We start from the raw sequence: 15,692 nt of genomic DNA, 5'->3' as shown, positions 1-15,692 counted from the left end.
GTGAAATTTTTCTCTCCAATAAGCAGCATGACTCAGCTGAGGCGTCAAACAGACTTGGGGCTGGATTCTGGCAGAGCTCTGATTAGCATCCCGGTCTTGAGCAAGTGGCTCTCCTTCTTGGATCAGTAAATATCCCTAGGTCCTCAACAGCCTCAGCATCTTCTTCATCTTTTGGGAATTTTCCTATAAACTCTTTGCCTGCAAGCAGCTCTTCTCTGATAACATTTTGTGCTGAAGTCTTCTCAAAAAAGGCTGATTTCCTTTTCTCACACCCCAGTTGCCTTAGATCTTGTCTTTGCCACCTTCCCCTCGCGCATGGCATCATTTCCAGACCATCAGGTCTCCTGTTCTTCTGAAGAAATAAAAACAATGCTGCTTCTTTGAAGCACACATCATTCACTCCTTTAAGCTCCCTCTTCCTTGTCACAGGATCTCCTTCCCCACGACTTCATTCCCTGAGCGCTTTAGTCCCGAGCTGGTAGCCTGCCTTTCCTGTCCAAGCTCTTGATGGCTTCAATATTTGTGAAGATGCCTTCGCGTTTGAGCTTCTCAGTTCCTAAAGACCATCACTTTCCCAGGACCTTTTGATCATTGTACTGCATCCACCCAGCCCCTGTCGTATCTTGGAGGCTGTCATGACTAGAAACTCTACCATGTCTGAAATCTCCAGTTCAAACCTCCCAATCCCACCCTCCTCTTGTTTCAGCTCATGTGCTCCAGTGCTTTTGCAGAAGCACATTATCAACCTCATTGCAAATTTGAATCCATTAATCCCACAACCTCCCTCCACTGGCCCTCCTCTTGTGATCATTCTTCCTTGTCCAGTGTACGTCCTATGATTCATTAATGGGATCTCCCTCTTGCAAATATTGTCACCTCTGATGCCTCCTTCTGCTTCCGGCCCACACACCTGCTAAACTCCTAACCCTGGAAGAACCCAACCACCCACACTCTGCTGTCCTGTATCCAAGCAGCAGATGGCTGCTGGAGAAAATCCTCCAGTTGGGCTGGTGTTACTCTAAACTGACGTCCACCAGCCTCCACTGAGGTCCACACCCACAGTCCTAGGAGCTTGAATGTACTCCTTCCCACCTTCTCCAAACCTCCAACACTTCTATCCACTGCTTCTCAGCAGCAGCTCCGCCCTTTACATCGCCAAGAAAGCAGAAGCTTTCAGAGGTTTATGTGACAGTATAAGATATGAGATGGAGATGAATATTTGATTAACTTATAGATTAACTAATAGAAAAATCAGGCTGAGGAAGAGAATTAAAATAAAAAATCCCACGTGTATATCCTGCATACTTTTTTTTTGCATTTATACATAGAAAAGGACATTTATGTATAATTTTGAATGGATGACCGCTGCAATTTTTTAGTATGTCTGGGGGTGGGGTTCTGAGGTGGTCTTACTTTCTCATTGTCTTTTCTGTAGAGGCTTATATTTCTTTATTATGCATTTGGAATCTGTGATTTCCAGTGTTAACTTTTTAAAGACAAATAACTACTTATGTATTTTTTGCAAACAAGATGACTTTAAAGACATACTTTTAGGTCTTTTGTCTTTTTAGGGCCACACCCATGGTAAATGGAGGTTCCCAGGCTAGGGGTTAAATCGGAGCTGTAGCTGCTGACCTACACCACAGCTCATAGCAATGCCAGATCCTTAAGCTACTGAGCAAGGCCAGGAATCAAACCCACAACCTCATGGTTCCTAGTCGGATTTGTTTCTGCTGCCTCACAACGGGAGCTCCAATTTATAAAAATTTTTTAAAAAGTTTTTATTATAATTGATTTACAATGTTCTGTCCATTTCTGCTGTATGGCAAAGTGACCCAGTTATACATACATATATATACACATTCTTTTTTTCACATTATCCTCCATCAAGTTCTATCACGAGTAATTACATATAGTTCATTGTGCTAGACAGCAGGATCTCATTGCTCACCCACTTCAAATGCACTAGTTTGCATCTACTCACCCCAAACTGCCCATCCATCCCTCTCATTTACTATATTTTTTTCTTCAGTCTTTAGGATTAGTCTTGCTCACAGCACACGAAACATTTTTTAATGTCTTGTCTTTACTCAGTCTTTCCAATGCATTCAAAATAGTTCTTTTAGAAACAACTCTCTTTTCACCTTCAATAATTCATGGCTGATGTGATATTTTATTAATTTATGTCATTATTATAACAAATATGACTGGTATAGATAGACCTGGGAACAAACATCTCTGTCTCCTTATGTGCATACAGAACAATGGGTAAGAGAAAAGTGTGCATTCTTTAATGTTCTTTGATACATGCAAAGCCTTTGATCATTCAAATATTTTTCCTTTCAAAGAACAGCAGATACTTTTATGTTAAACAATGTGGAGAATGGGCATTGGAATGAGGTGGAAAATATGGCTGGTAAGCAGTTGCAGTAAATGAGTAATTTATTTCTACAGGTAAAATTTAAATTGGTCAGAATTAAGATGTCATCATTAGAAGTCAATTATCTAATTAGACTTTTCTAAAAACTGATAATGACAATCCCTAAAAATATAACCAATTATATTATTACTTGTTTTAATTACATATATAGTGACTATTGGAAATGTAACCAAATTAGAGCACTCTTTAAAGTGAGTAAATGCTGATTTTCTTATTACCTGCCGTGTATGCAGGACAAAGTTACTTTAGGCATAATACTCATTTAAACAGATGTTACTCAGAAAAACTATTAGTCAAATTGTTAACATATGACATAGCGTGAGGTGGAATATGAGATTCTTTGACACATAATAATTGCTTTTCACTTTCAACTGTTTTGAAAAATAAAAGAATTAGAAGAAATTAAAACAAAAATCTTTGGCAGATTATGCATACATTTAAATAATCTCTTAATTTCCCTGATAATCACATTTTACTTTAAATATTAGAGACAGCTTTAATACCATCCCTCTGGAGTTCCCGTTGTGGCACAGCCAAAATGAATCTGTCTAGGAACCATGAGGTTGCGGGGTTGATCCCTGGCCTTGCTCAGTGGGTTAAGGATCCGGCGAATCTCCATATGCCATGGGTGTGGCCCTAAAAAGAAAACAAAAAAAAAAAAACCCCAAACCATCCCTCTGGTATTAAAACTGTTAAAAAAAAGACAAGTCAACACTTATCTAAGGGTGATTAAACTCAACTATTGTTTAGAAAGAGAAAGATTTTATGATGTTTTAATATCTGCCTTCTTAAGGATTGTCAGTTGTTAATAATGCGCTTCCACATAGAATTCTACCTCAGTATATGGTGTTTAGAGAAAATATTATGTAAGAATAAAGATGTGAGCAATAAGAATTCTAGTTATTATTTCTGACTCTTAGGTCCCCGCCACCTAAAATCAGTTGTACAAAGTTTAGTAAAATTTTATTGAATTATATATTTATGAATATTAAATTTCTGTGTTGTGTCTTAAGAATCAGTAGCTAGACCCAAATTTATTACAGCCTAAGTTTAAATTTTAAGGTGAAAACGAAATATTTGCATGTGCTTTTCCAACTCATCCTTTGCTCAACCAGGTGGTCCCCCCCATCCGCTGCCTTCCTTCCACTTCCCCCCTCACCCCACTCGAGCAATATTTATCTTTCTGAATCAGTCATCACTTCCCGGCTTGGCCTTTCTCTTCTCTGAGAGTGAAGTCCTCAGGCAGATAAACAAAAAGGAGGTAGTGGTTCCATGTTTCCATACTAGCAATGTGGTATTTATTAGCCTTTGTATTTGCCAGGATTTAGAGTGTCGACAACACATCCTTCAGGGTTTGGGGAATGGCCTCAGATCCGCAAATTTACAGCAGATGGAGGCCGGAAGGAGAGCTCTCAGTTGCAGTCAGCTTATCCGGTGAGAATCCAAAGGTGTGACTGACCAAGCGCAGTGTACTTGGTGGGCACGTCCTGCACAGCCCGACTCTGCGGAGGGCGCGTCCCGGGGTTGCTGTCTGTCACATCGACTAGCATTGAGAGCACTGAGACGGTGCCACTGAAGTCCTTTGCTTCTTCCCTTTTCCCTTCCTTCTGCTTCTCTAGGAAGAGACCAGACAGTTACCAAGAGAGAACATTTTGTCTTGAGGACGCCATAAAGCCGAGAACATGGAAAACGGCATATTCTGCTTTTGCTTATGTTTCCCTTTCTCGGTACTAGGAGCTATTAGCTCAGAGACTTTTTTTACGGTCACACTGCAACATATGGAGTTTCCTGGGCCAGGGACTGAATCAGAAAACCTACCGCGCTGGGCCAGGGATTGAATCCTTGCCTCTGCAGTGACCTGAGCCACTGAAGTTGGATTCCTAACCCACTGTGTCACGGTGGGAACTCTTAGATCAGGGACTTTTATATATTTATTTATTTACTTTTTAGGGCCACACCCATGGCATATGGAAGTTCTCAGGCTAAGGGTCATATCAGAGCTGCAGCTGCCATCCTATACCACAGCCACAACAACGCCAGATTTGAGCTGCATCTGTGACCCACACCACAGCTCATTGCAAAGCTGTATCTTTAATCCACTGAGAAAGACCAGGGACTGAATCTGCATTCTCATGGATACTAGTCAGGTTCATAACCTGCTGAGGCACAGCAGGAACTCCCAGATCAGGGACTTTTAGATACATGTGTGTGGAGTTCCCTTTGTGGCTCAGTGGTTAAAGAATTTGACTAGGAACCATGAGGTTGCGGGTTCGATCCCTGGCCTTGCTCAATGGGTTAAGGATCTGGTGTTGCTGTGAGCTGTGGTGTAGGTTGCAGATGCGGCTCGGATCTGGCATTGCTGTGCCTGTGGCATAGGCCGGCAGCTATAGCTCTGATTGGATCCCTAGCCTAGGAAGCTCCATTTTCTGTGGGAGTGGACCTAGAAAAAGGCAAAAAGACAAAAAAAAAAAACCAAAGAACAAAAAACACCACAAAAAACATGTGTGTGTGCATATGTGTGCATAACATGTTTTTCATTTATGGACACATGGGGATTCTCAAGATTTTGTGATAGAAAAATAGTATTTGGAATACTTTGGAGCTAGACACCTCTCAGTACATCTAGCTCCTTGCATGTGTTTTACCTGTGCAGGCTTCCTAGCCACTTTGAAAGTTTCCTTACACTGTAAAATACAGACAACATCATCCACCCATCAAGGTTAAATGATAGCACATGTGAAGTACATCGTACGATGTTTTGACATAGGGTAACGATTAAATAATGATGGTTCCTTTCCTCAAACAATAACTCCAAGGGAGTGATCCTCAGTGAGTGTTTCATCATCTGAACTGAAAATGTTGTAACTAGAATAGAAGGTCTCACTTAACTTAAGAAGCTATTGAACATCACCATAAAAGTTCACGGAATTCACTGCCCACTGCAGTGCACTGCCCACTGATTAGCTACCACACCCTGTTAGGACCCTGGGCCAGGCCTTGTAAGGCTTATGGGGAGAGATCCCAAAAGGGCCTTAGAGTCTTGAATTGTTTGACGTTAGGGAACCACAAAAACATTCTGAGCAAAGAAGTAAACATACCCAAAGTGTTCTTTAGGAAGCGTGACCTCTTGGCACACGTGAGACTGCCTGGAGGATGGAGACACCAGAGGTACGGAGGACATAGGTGATACGGTGACCCTCCAGGGCAGTGATGAGGTGAGTCTGAACCAAGTGGTGGAACCTGGGGATTCCCTTCAAGGACTGATGATCTCCTTTGACAAAAGTGCAAGAGAGGGATTGCACTTTGAGGACGGCTCGCCATCCATGCGGGCCTGTGGAACTGACCTGAATGCAGAGGCCAACTCACGGGTGTGGTGACTTTTGCAGAGGCACACAAGTCACAGGCAAGAGGTTGGATGTGACTGCGCACGAGGAAGCTGGAAAGAGAGGCTGACACATCCACCATGGCCCAGTGTCTCGGGCAGGCTTGGTGCAATGGCTCATACAGCACAAGCTGGAGAACGTGATTTGAGAGGGAACAGGTCAACATGCATTGACCATTTTGTCTAACTTCTTCAGTTAACCCGAATCAGGAAGCGAAGGGCATTTTTCTAGAATGGGGATTGACAGAGTACACTTTGAAGAAGAACAAGGGAGAGAGTGAATGGGTGCGCTGGCTAAAGCAATGCCAGACCCTAGGCTGGGAAGTGAGGCAGAGGTGCCAGGGAGGGCTGATGGGTGGTGAGTGAAGTGTCCAGAGCTTTCTGTGAATATAGCATCAAAGTCATTAAGACGGAGAGGAGGCATGGTCGTGGTTGTTTAAATGATGCTGAAGGGAAAGACACCTCCGTGTTGAGTGGTAGTTAGAGTGGACTAAAAGCAATGGACATTTAGGAGGTTCTGCGACAGCCAGATTAATTCATTAAAAGAATCATCTAGGTCCAGGTTGATTTTCTGAGAATAATGGCAAGGAAAAGGCTGGAAAAGAGGAAAATAGGTCAGGCGCTGAAGTTAGTAGGAAGGAAAGTCAACAGAAAATTCTAGAGATAGATCTTTCTATAAGATACTATAGAAGAGAATGAAGAAGGTGCAGATAGGATGGGAAAGAAGTTATTAAGAGACAGCAGTAGAACAATAGTGAATGGCTTGTGAACTGAGGAGGATGAAGGCTCATCTTCTTGTGCTATGAACTGGGGCTCATGGGAGTATCTTCCACGGAGAGAGTGCAAGGAATCTAGGTCCTCTCTGGTGCAGTAGGAAGAGCAAGTTAACCCAAAACACAGATCAAGACCAGCATTATCTAAGCACAGACTGGGTTCCAAGAAGCCCAGTATGGGAGGGGGTCTTAATGGCAGAATAAAAAGAAGGGAGAGCCTATCCACTGGTCTCTTACTTAAATTTTCAGCCATGACATAAAGATTACGAGTTATTTATTTAGAAAAATAGAAATTGTGCTTTTTTCCCTTTCATATAAGACTGAAAAATTATTTCTTTCCCTCCTTCTCCTTTTGTCATTCTTTCTTTGCTTATTTGTGTCTGCAGAGTATGCATAATTTTGCTAGGTGCAAAGATGTTGTGAGTATAATAAACTATTGACTTGGTCATAAATTTGAGTTAAACTGAAAGAATAATAAGAAATGTTGATATTTGCTCAGAATTAGAATAAATGTGTAACGTGGTGCTCACTGGGTTGAAAGAGCATTTTGCTCCTGTTTAGGGGGGAATCTACTTAATGTGTTTGACATTTGAAATGTGAATAACTCAAGAGGTCTTAGAGATAATACAGCAAAATAAGTTATTACATTTTATCTATTTTCTAAATGTCAGCTTTGGTTTATAATAAATTATTTTGTATCGTAGCATTTAAAAAAATTGACCATGCATTTGCTTTTGAAATTTTTTTTTGCTTTTTTCTTTTCCTTTTTTGTTTTTCCATACTTTGTTGGGGGAAAGAAATACAAGAAAAAATATTAGAAACATTTAGTTCTAAAGGTGACCTAAAAAGTACACTTGACTATTGAGAACTGGGCAGGGTGTTGCATGTCTCCATTAATAGCACATAATGAAACAAATGTCTACAGCATTAGAAACTGGCTATGACTCAGTTGTCAGGATTTGGCTTCAAAGGGCAGGCTGTGAAATGTTTCAGAAACAGAAAGAGTTTGATGATCCCAACATAGATTTAGAGAAATGAGTGCAATGCCGCTGAGGACTCATGGACAACCCACCCACCCAACACCCGCCATGAAATGTTGGAAAATAAGAAAGAAAGAAAGTCTGTGTTGCATCATTCCCAGACACCAGATGGCATAAAAGTTCAAGAGTGTTACCAGTGCACTTTGGCTAATACAACAAACTGACAAAATTAATAGAGCAATAGAAATAAGTGCTGTTGTTTCCAAGACGTGTTGATGACATAGGGTGAAATTTTTGTTTCTTTGGCACTGCTGTGATGTGTGACTATTACCCTTCTATTTGTCCAATGCCTGTTATCCACAAGCCCTGTTCGAGGCACTGGTGATACAGCCGTGGACAAGACAGTGTCTCACACGCACACAGCTCTCACCTAAGTGGTGTGGAGAAAGAAAACCATTTCAGATGCCAGGTGTTCAAAGCCTCTCCCCTTCCTCTGCCTGTTTACCCAGAGGGGGCAAAGAACCTTTGGCGGACGTAGATCTGGGCTGGCTCTGGACAAACGTCCATTCCTCCACTGAGAATGACCTCATCACCCTTAATAGAGACTACATAATGTTTGGAGTAAATTAACTGAAAAAATGCACCATGTGGGTGTTGTGAGTTAAGCTTTATTTGGAGCCAAATGAGGAGGATAGGCGGGGAGACAGCCTCTTTGATAGGTCTGAGGAAGTGCTCTGAAGGATGCTGGGGAGGCCAGTGCATATGTGATGTTGGTGACGGGGCTACATGACGTCAAGAACGCATGGCAGAGGCTTGCTGCTCGTCACCGGGGCCTGATGTCACTGCTACTGATTTTACTTCTTTTCTAAGATATGAGAAAATACAAGCAATGGGCTCATAAAAATCTCCTGAAAAGATCTGAGTATCTAAAGACCTGTTCTGCCAGTTTTTCCCCGGGCACAGACAGCCTCATTCCTGATCTCAGCCCTGAGCTCCTTTCATAGGGTGTTGGAGGTTCAGCCGCTGCAGTGGCTGGTGACATCATCCTTGGAGAGCCAGATGACAAGTACCCATTTTTTGTTGGCAAGTCTGCACAACTGAGTGCACGTGTGCTTATCACAACAACTCTCCCCCCCCCCATTTAAAGACTCTCTCCATCCTGGTTAAGGGATCTTTCTTTTCCCAGGAAATTCCTTTTCTTTGGCAAGCCCAGTGGTGGAGGTAATTTCTTCACACTCTTCCAGTTTCTGGAGGAGAGATTTTTCCCAAACCCTGCTTGCCTCTTGCCTTACCCCCCTTCCACGCTCCACTTGGGACTCTGGAAGGTGTTGTGGGCACAGCTCAGCCCTTCCTCTGCACTTCTCTCTCTGTTGTCCCCCCTCTTTTTAAAAATTTTATTTATTTATTCATTTTATTTATTTATTTTTTTAATGGCCGCACTCACGGCAGATGGATATTCCCAGGCCAGGGACTGAATCTGAGCCACAGTTGCAACCTATGCCACAGCTGCAGCTGTGCCAGATCCTTTAACCTGCTGCACAGGGCCAGGGATTGAACCCGCACCTCTGCAGCGACTCGAGCTGTTGCATTCAAGATTCCTAACCCAGTGAGCCACAGGGAACTCCCCCTGCCCTGGCCTTCCTAGGCCCAGCCGCCTGCCCAGGGTATGCTGTTCTGCTCTGGGCACCAGGGATGCCCTTGCCCGGCTGGGAAGGTCAGCCTAGCGGGGAGATGCAGGATATAAAAGCTGATTCGGCTGACAGACAGACAGTTATAACTTCATCAGGACAAGACTGACATCTTGTTCTCTGTCTGACGCTTGACCTCAGTGTCTCAGTGGTTCAGAAATCCCTGGGAGACAAAAGGAGTGATGTTTGCGGGGCCTCTTCAAGTGCAAACACAGAAAACTTGCCTTGGGTCATCTCATGAGTCAGATTTAAGGTCTGAAGACCCTTGGAGAGCATCGGTATGGAAACTGCTGCCCCTCCTCCTCTCTCTCTTACACACACACACACACACACACACACACACACACACACACACACGAAAGCAGGAGGCCCAGGCTTCTCAGGAATACAGGGTTCTTGGATCTTTCTAAGTGGAAAAGTCACCTGCGTTTTCAGTCCCCACGGAGGTGAGAACAGACTGTGCCCCTTCTGTTACCCCTGAGGCTCACCTTGTGGCCACCCAGGCTACAAGCTCTGCGCAACCGCCCCCCTTCCGGCTCGGGGCAGAGGCCACGCTCTCACTTAGGTCCCGAGGGGTGGCAGGTGGACTCAGATGCTGACCTGCGCTGAGACTCTCCTGGGGGCTCCAGCTGGGGCGCGACGACCAGTCCGTGAAGGGCGTCACTGCGTCTGATGAATCCAGGGCCTGGTGCTGCCCTCACACTCATGGAAAGTTTAATAACGGGGAGGACGGATTTCAGAAATCAGTGAACACAGAAAAGGAGTGAGTTAACTGAAAAGATTTACCCAGCGAAGACACCTTGATCTTCTCAATATCCGGTGGTTTGTGGTGGTTTGTCTATCAAACCAAGGGTCGGCCTTGACCTGCATATTCAGTCATCTTCAGGAAAAGCAGAGGCAAGAACCAAGACTGCTGAAGGCATTCTCAGCAGAACATCTGGATTAAATTCGATCTTTTATACTCAGTCTTAAGTTGGGGGCTAGAATATTATTATTTGAGAAGGAAGGGAACTAATGGGTGTTCTGGCTTCTAGACTAGTTCCTATTGCTATTGCAACTAACACGACTACTTTTCACAGTCATCCAGGCCTGAAAACTCAGAGTCACCCTCCATCCCTCTTGGGTAAATCTGCTCTAATCCATGTATATTTCAGACACACCTGCTTTCACTTTCTAAAGTAAAGGTGTCTTTATTTTCTTCTTAAATCCTTCTTTTGTTGATGGACGTGGTGCTGCGGGAAATATTCATGAGGCGTGTATGTTCTAGAACTTTATATTCATAGCAGAGAACACTGGATTCGAGGAGTAGACCAGCTGTCCTTCTTTTGCAGAACCCTGAGCTAATTTCAGTGAAGTCTGAGGAAGCAAACTGAATGTGCATAATTAAGAGCCAATGCATTTCTCTCTTTTTTTCATATGGTAAAAAATATACAACGTAAAATTCACCACCTTAACAATTTGCAGTGCTGGCAATACTCATGTTGTAGTACAACCAATCTCCAGACTTCTTTCTCCCTTACAAAACCGAAAGTCTATACCAGTTAGACAGAAGCTCCCATGTCCATCTTCCCCCAGCCCCTACAGAAGTATATGGAAATTCTGTAGACCACTGTTCTACTTTCTGTTTTATGACACTTGTAAGTGGAATAATATAGTTCATATTTTTGTGACTGGATTATTTCAGTATGATGTCCTTTCGTTTCATCCATGTTTTCATTGTATGTCAGAATGTCCCTCCTTTTTAGGGCTGGATAATATCTCATTGCATATCCGGACCATTCATTCGTCCATTGGTGGACAATGGGTTGCTCCCACCTTTTGGGTATGGTGAATAATGCTGCAATGAAACTTGGTGTGTAAATACCTCTTTGAGATCCCACTTTTACTTCTCTTGGATAAATAACTCAGATGTCAGACTGCTGGGTTATATGGAAATTCTATTTTTAATTTTTTCAGAAACCTCCATAGTGTTCTCCATAGCAGTTGTTCTATTTTACATTCCCACCAGCCGTGCACGAGGGTTCCAAGAGCTAATGCTTTTCTGAAGAGCTGTGACTCGTGCCCCATGTCACATGCCTGACCACTTTCAGGCTAAACCCCAAGCTTGCCTTTGTCATTGTCTCCAGCCTACTGGAGTGCGCCCTGCTAGCTCACCAGCCTGGCAGGCATTTGCGTGCTCCTGGAGGTTAAGAGAAATGGGGTCGTGTACTGATATCTAGTAGGTCCCTTGCAGCTGAGTTTGCTTTCCCTGCTCAGAGAAGAGCTTTCTCCTTACGTGCATGTCCTGACAATGCAAAGTCAGCTCAAGCAAAGAAAGAGTCTCGCTAAGTGGTCTGTCCCAGGGGGAGCACAAAAGTCACATTTTCAGTGGCTATTTTGTAATCTTATGAGTTGCCTCCAGATTGCCCAGCTGGATCACCCTCCACTCTGCCGTAATCAGACAAGTGTACTGACAAACTGAGGCCAAGGCTTACATCATTGCAATATGATTATTCATTAAAATTTTAGGACTATAACATTACATTAAATTTTTTTTTCTTCTCACTCGAGTTTCATTATATGGAGCATGGTTCTAGCAAAATCCAACTCCAAGGATATTCCTAGATTTTCTTCTAGTTCTTCCAGATGCTCTCTTTTGTGACTTGGAGTCATGAATACCTACTTGTCCTTGGCAGGATTTGGGTCCTCATGGTCTTTCCCCCCCTGGTGTCAGGCCTGCAAATATATTATACTACATAGCCAAAGGGAATAAAGGCTGTAGATGGAATTAAACTTGCCAGTCAATGGACCTTAAAATAGAAAGATTCTCCTGAATTATCTGGGTGGTTCAAATGTAATCACATGGAGCCTTAAAACTGGAAAGGGGGGCGGGGCAGAAGATTCAGACAGATGTGAAGACGGGCAAACAGGCAGGAGAGATTTTGAATCATGAGATTTCAACCCACCTGCTGTTGCTGGCTTTGAAGATGGGGGAAGGGGACCACCAGCCAAGGACTGCAGGTGACCTAGAGAAGCTGGGAATGGCCCTCTGGACACCCAGCAGGGACATGGGGTGTTGGTGTTCCCCCTGTAAGGAACTGAATTCTGCCAACAACGTGAATGAGCAGGAAAGAGATTCTCCCGCCAACCTCTCAGAAAGGATCCCGGTCACCTGGACACCTTGATTTTAGCCCAGGGAGAGCCCTCCACGACTTCCAATCTACAGACCTGTAAGACAAATATACATACTGTGTGGAGCCAATAAAATCGTGGTAATTTGGGAGTTCCCGCTGTGGCACAGTGGGTAAGAATCCAACTGCAGCTGCTTGGATCACTGCAGAGAGGTGGGTTCAGTCTGCAGCCCAGCCCAGTGGGTTAAAGGATCTGGCATTGCTGCAGCTGAGGCTCGGATTTAATCCCTGGCCTAGGAACTTCCATATGCCACAGATGCAGTCATAAATATTAAAAAAAATATTTTAATTGTGGTAATTTGTTATGGCAGCAATAGAAAATGAACACACTGCTTCCTAATGTGGTTTTAGGAGTCAAATGAGATGTCGTCAACACTCAGAGTTTGGTCCATGGTAAGGTTTCATCATTTCCATGTTTATCTTCGACACAACACGACACAGCCCAATATGACCTAAAGAAACATGTCTAGAACTTGACAGCCATGGACCCTCTACCTGCACCCTAAACCCTGCCACGTGGGTTGCTGTAAATAATGCTGCAATAAACCTGGGAGTGCAGATATCTTTTTGAGATAGTGATTTCATTTCTTTCATGTATATCCCCCCCCCCCAGAAGTAGAATTGCTGGATCCTAGGATAATTTTATCATAATTTTTTTTTTGAAGAACCTCTGTACTCTTTTCCACCATGGCTACACCAGTTTACATTCCCACCAGCAGTGAACAGGATTTTCTTTTTCCATATCTTCACTAGCTTTTGTTATGGCTTATCTTTTTTATAATAGCCATTCTAACCCTCTCAGGTTCTAGCATGCTAAGGTTTGAGGCTGGATTTATTGTGTTGATTAAGGTCCAACAGACCTCACATTAGTGTCACTAAAGTTAATATATATATAATCCTTTAAGTACCTTGACATTTTGGTTGGCTTGAATAAATAAACTATAATATTCTTATACATGTGGTCTTTGTCTGTGCATTAATTGGATAGCTATATTTCTTAGAATCTGAAATGTTTTGATATGGACACTTTCTTGTTATTACCAGAAATTGTCATCAAGACATTTTCACAAGAGTACATTCCTTTGGCTGCTTAGCTAATAGCAACCATGCAATTGATTTTAAGATGCATCCCAACTTTAGGAAAGCTAAACTACGAGGATGCTCAATTCTAGATGAGGAAGAAAGCTCTTTTTAATAAAAGAATGTGAGCTATTAAAGGTAGCACTTTTTATTCATAAAGAGTTAAATACATGTACAATTACCATTTTGCATCCCTCTATAAATTAATTGATTCAAGCAAGGATTGATAAATGATGCAAAGACCATTAGTGACCATTGTTGAAAAACAGGATATTGGAAAGTTGGTCACTATTTCAGGACAGTGATCCAATTTAGCCTTAATAATAGTGGGTTTGCGTAAAGGTTTGTATCTAGAGATGATTCAGTATGAAGCACCCAACATCATTTATGACCCATTCTTACTAAGAGTGATTAAGCATTCAGTGGCTGTTGCAAAGGATACTATAGGCAGTGGAATAGGAGTGTCCATGGAAGCAGTTTGGTTCTTTAGGGATGTGGAGGATATGAGAAGGGGAGATATGGACCAATGAGCCTGGCTTGGGCCAGGCCATCCATGGCTTTGCATGGTTACCATAACATTAGCTCTTCCTATCTGTCTCTTTGAGTTTGCAAAGAAATTTTCTATAACTTGATGTGCTAACATTGATGATAATCTAAACAAAGTAATGTAAATCTATTTTGAGACTTTAGGATAATTATCTGTATTATTTACTGTGGGCTATTTGCTAAGTCAAATAAGCCTTACAATTTATAACTTTTTGGACCTCATGTTTATTCATGCAGCACAGATTGTAAATTCTACTGATTTGTGTGGATGAGCATTTATCATTTCCTTTTTCATCCATTTCTCTTGCCCTGATCAAAGCTGATTTCAGCATTGTGATGTCTCAGATTTCTCAAATCTTGTTTTTCCAAGTTGATAGATTTCTGTCCTCATTGATACTTATTTTTTGCCTGAAATGCTTTATTTAGCCATCAAAATTGCTAGAGTCACTAAACAACGGCTAAATCAGACTGATCCATCTCTGAACATTAAACAACTTCGAAATCCTGCGGAACTAGCCAGGATTTATTAACTCCGTTTGCTCTGATTAGTATGAACATGACTTTCACACCCAATCCAGTGTATCATGTATGAATTTTATCCTCTCCTCCATTTATATCAACACATATCTATGTGCATTCTATCCTGTTTCTTGTATGTAGGTTCCAATTTGTTTCCCACTTGTGTGTCCTGAATATATGCGTCTACCACACTGTGTCGGCCTTTTAGATGGACCTGGCTGTGGAGCCAGGGAGGGCATCATCTGTACTATCTCACTCCAACCTCTGACCAGCCAAGCCTGGGCAAGTCTTGGGTTTCTCCTCCAAATTGCATCTTTCATTTTTTGTTGTCTCTTTTTCTTTTCTTTTAAAAATGATATTGAGATGGAAGTGTTCTGGTGGCCTAGAGATCTAGGTGTTGTCACTGCTGTGGCTTGGGTTTGATCTCTGTCTGGGAACTTCCACATGGGTGGGCTCCCCCAAAAATAATGATCACAAGAAAATAATTGAAATTTACTAAGATGAAGATGACACCACCAGTAAACACTAACAATTTCCCTTCCCATCTGACTGCGTGGAAGCCAATGAGTGGTACTATAGGAATGAGGGTCCAAGGTAAGACCTGCAGCTGTGGGAGAACCAGAGAGCTTGGAGTGCATCTGAGTGAGTAAGGGGACTCACAGGGAGCCTATGATTCTTTCCACCTCACACTGACTGTGAATATTTCTGCACTGTTCTCAGCCTCAGCTTACTCGTGTGTATGTTGCAGGCACTAAACTCTTTCCCATCCCTCACAGGCAGGTGTAAGAGGTAGAACTTGAGAATGTTCTAAGAAGAACCACATACCTGTCTTTGCCAGCTCAGAACCAGCACATGACCAAACAGGGTATGACAGGAAGGGAAGCCACTCAAATCCCAATTGCCAGGAATGATCAATTTCTGCCTGGGGCGGGAACTGTAAATGGATCTTCAGTTTGTTCACCAGCTTGCCTTTGAACGTAAATACTAGTAATAGCCACATTGACATTTTGAACAATCACTTGGTACCTAATAGAACATGAATTAGAAAAGTATCTTAACAGTTCCATCACCCTGCATTTGCTGTGGCATGCTATAATTTACAAAATATATGTTA

The sequence above is a fragment of the Sus scrofa genome, chromosome 4 (genome assembly GCF_054392235.1).
Source record: "Sus scrofa isolate SSC_HxYL_T2T_F1_AM1 chromosome 4, Sscrofa_HxYL_maternal_Yorkshire_Landrace_v2.0, whole genome shotgun sequence".
Taxonomy (NCBI): Eukaryota; Metazoa; Chordata; class Mammalia; order Artiodactyla; family Suidae; genus Sus; species Sus scrofa.
Note: the sequence above shows the minus strand (reverse complement) of the source record.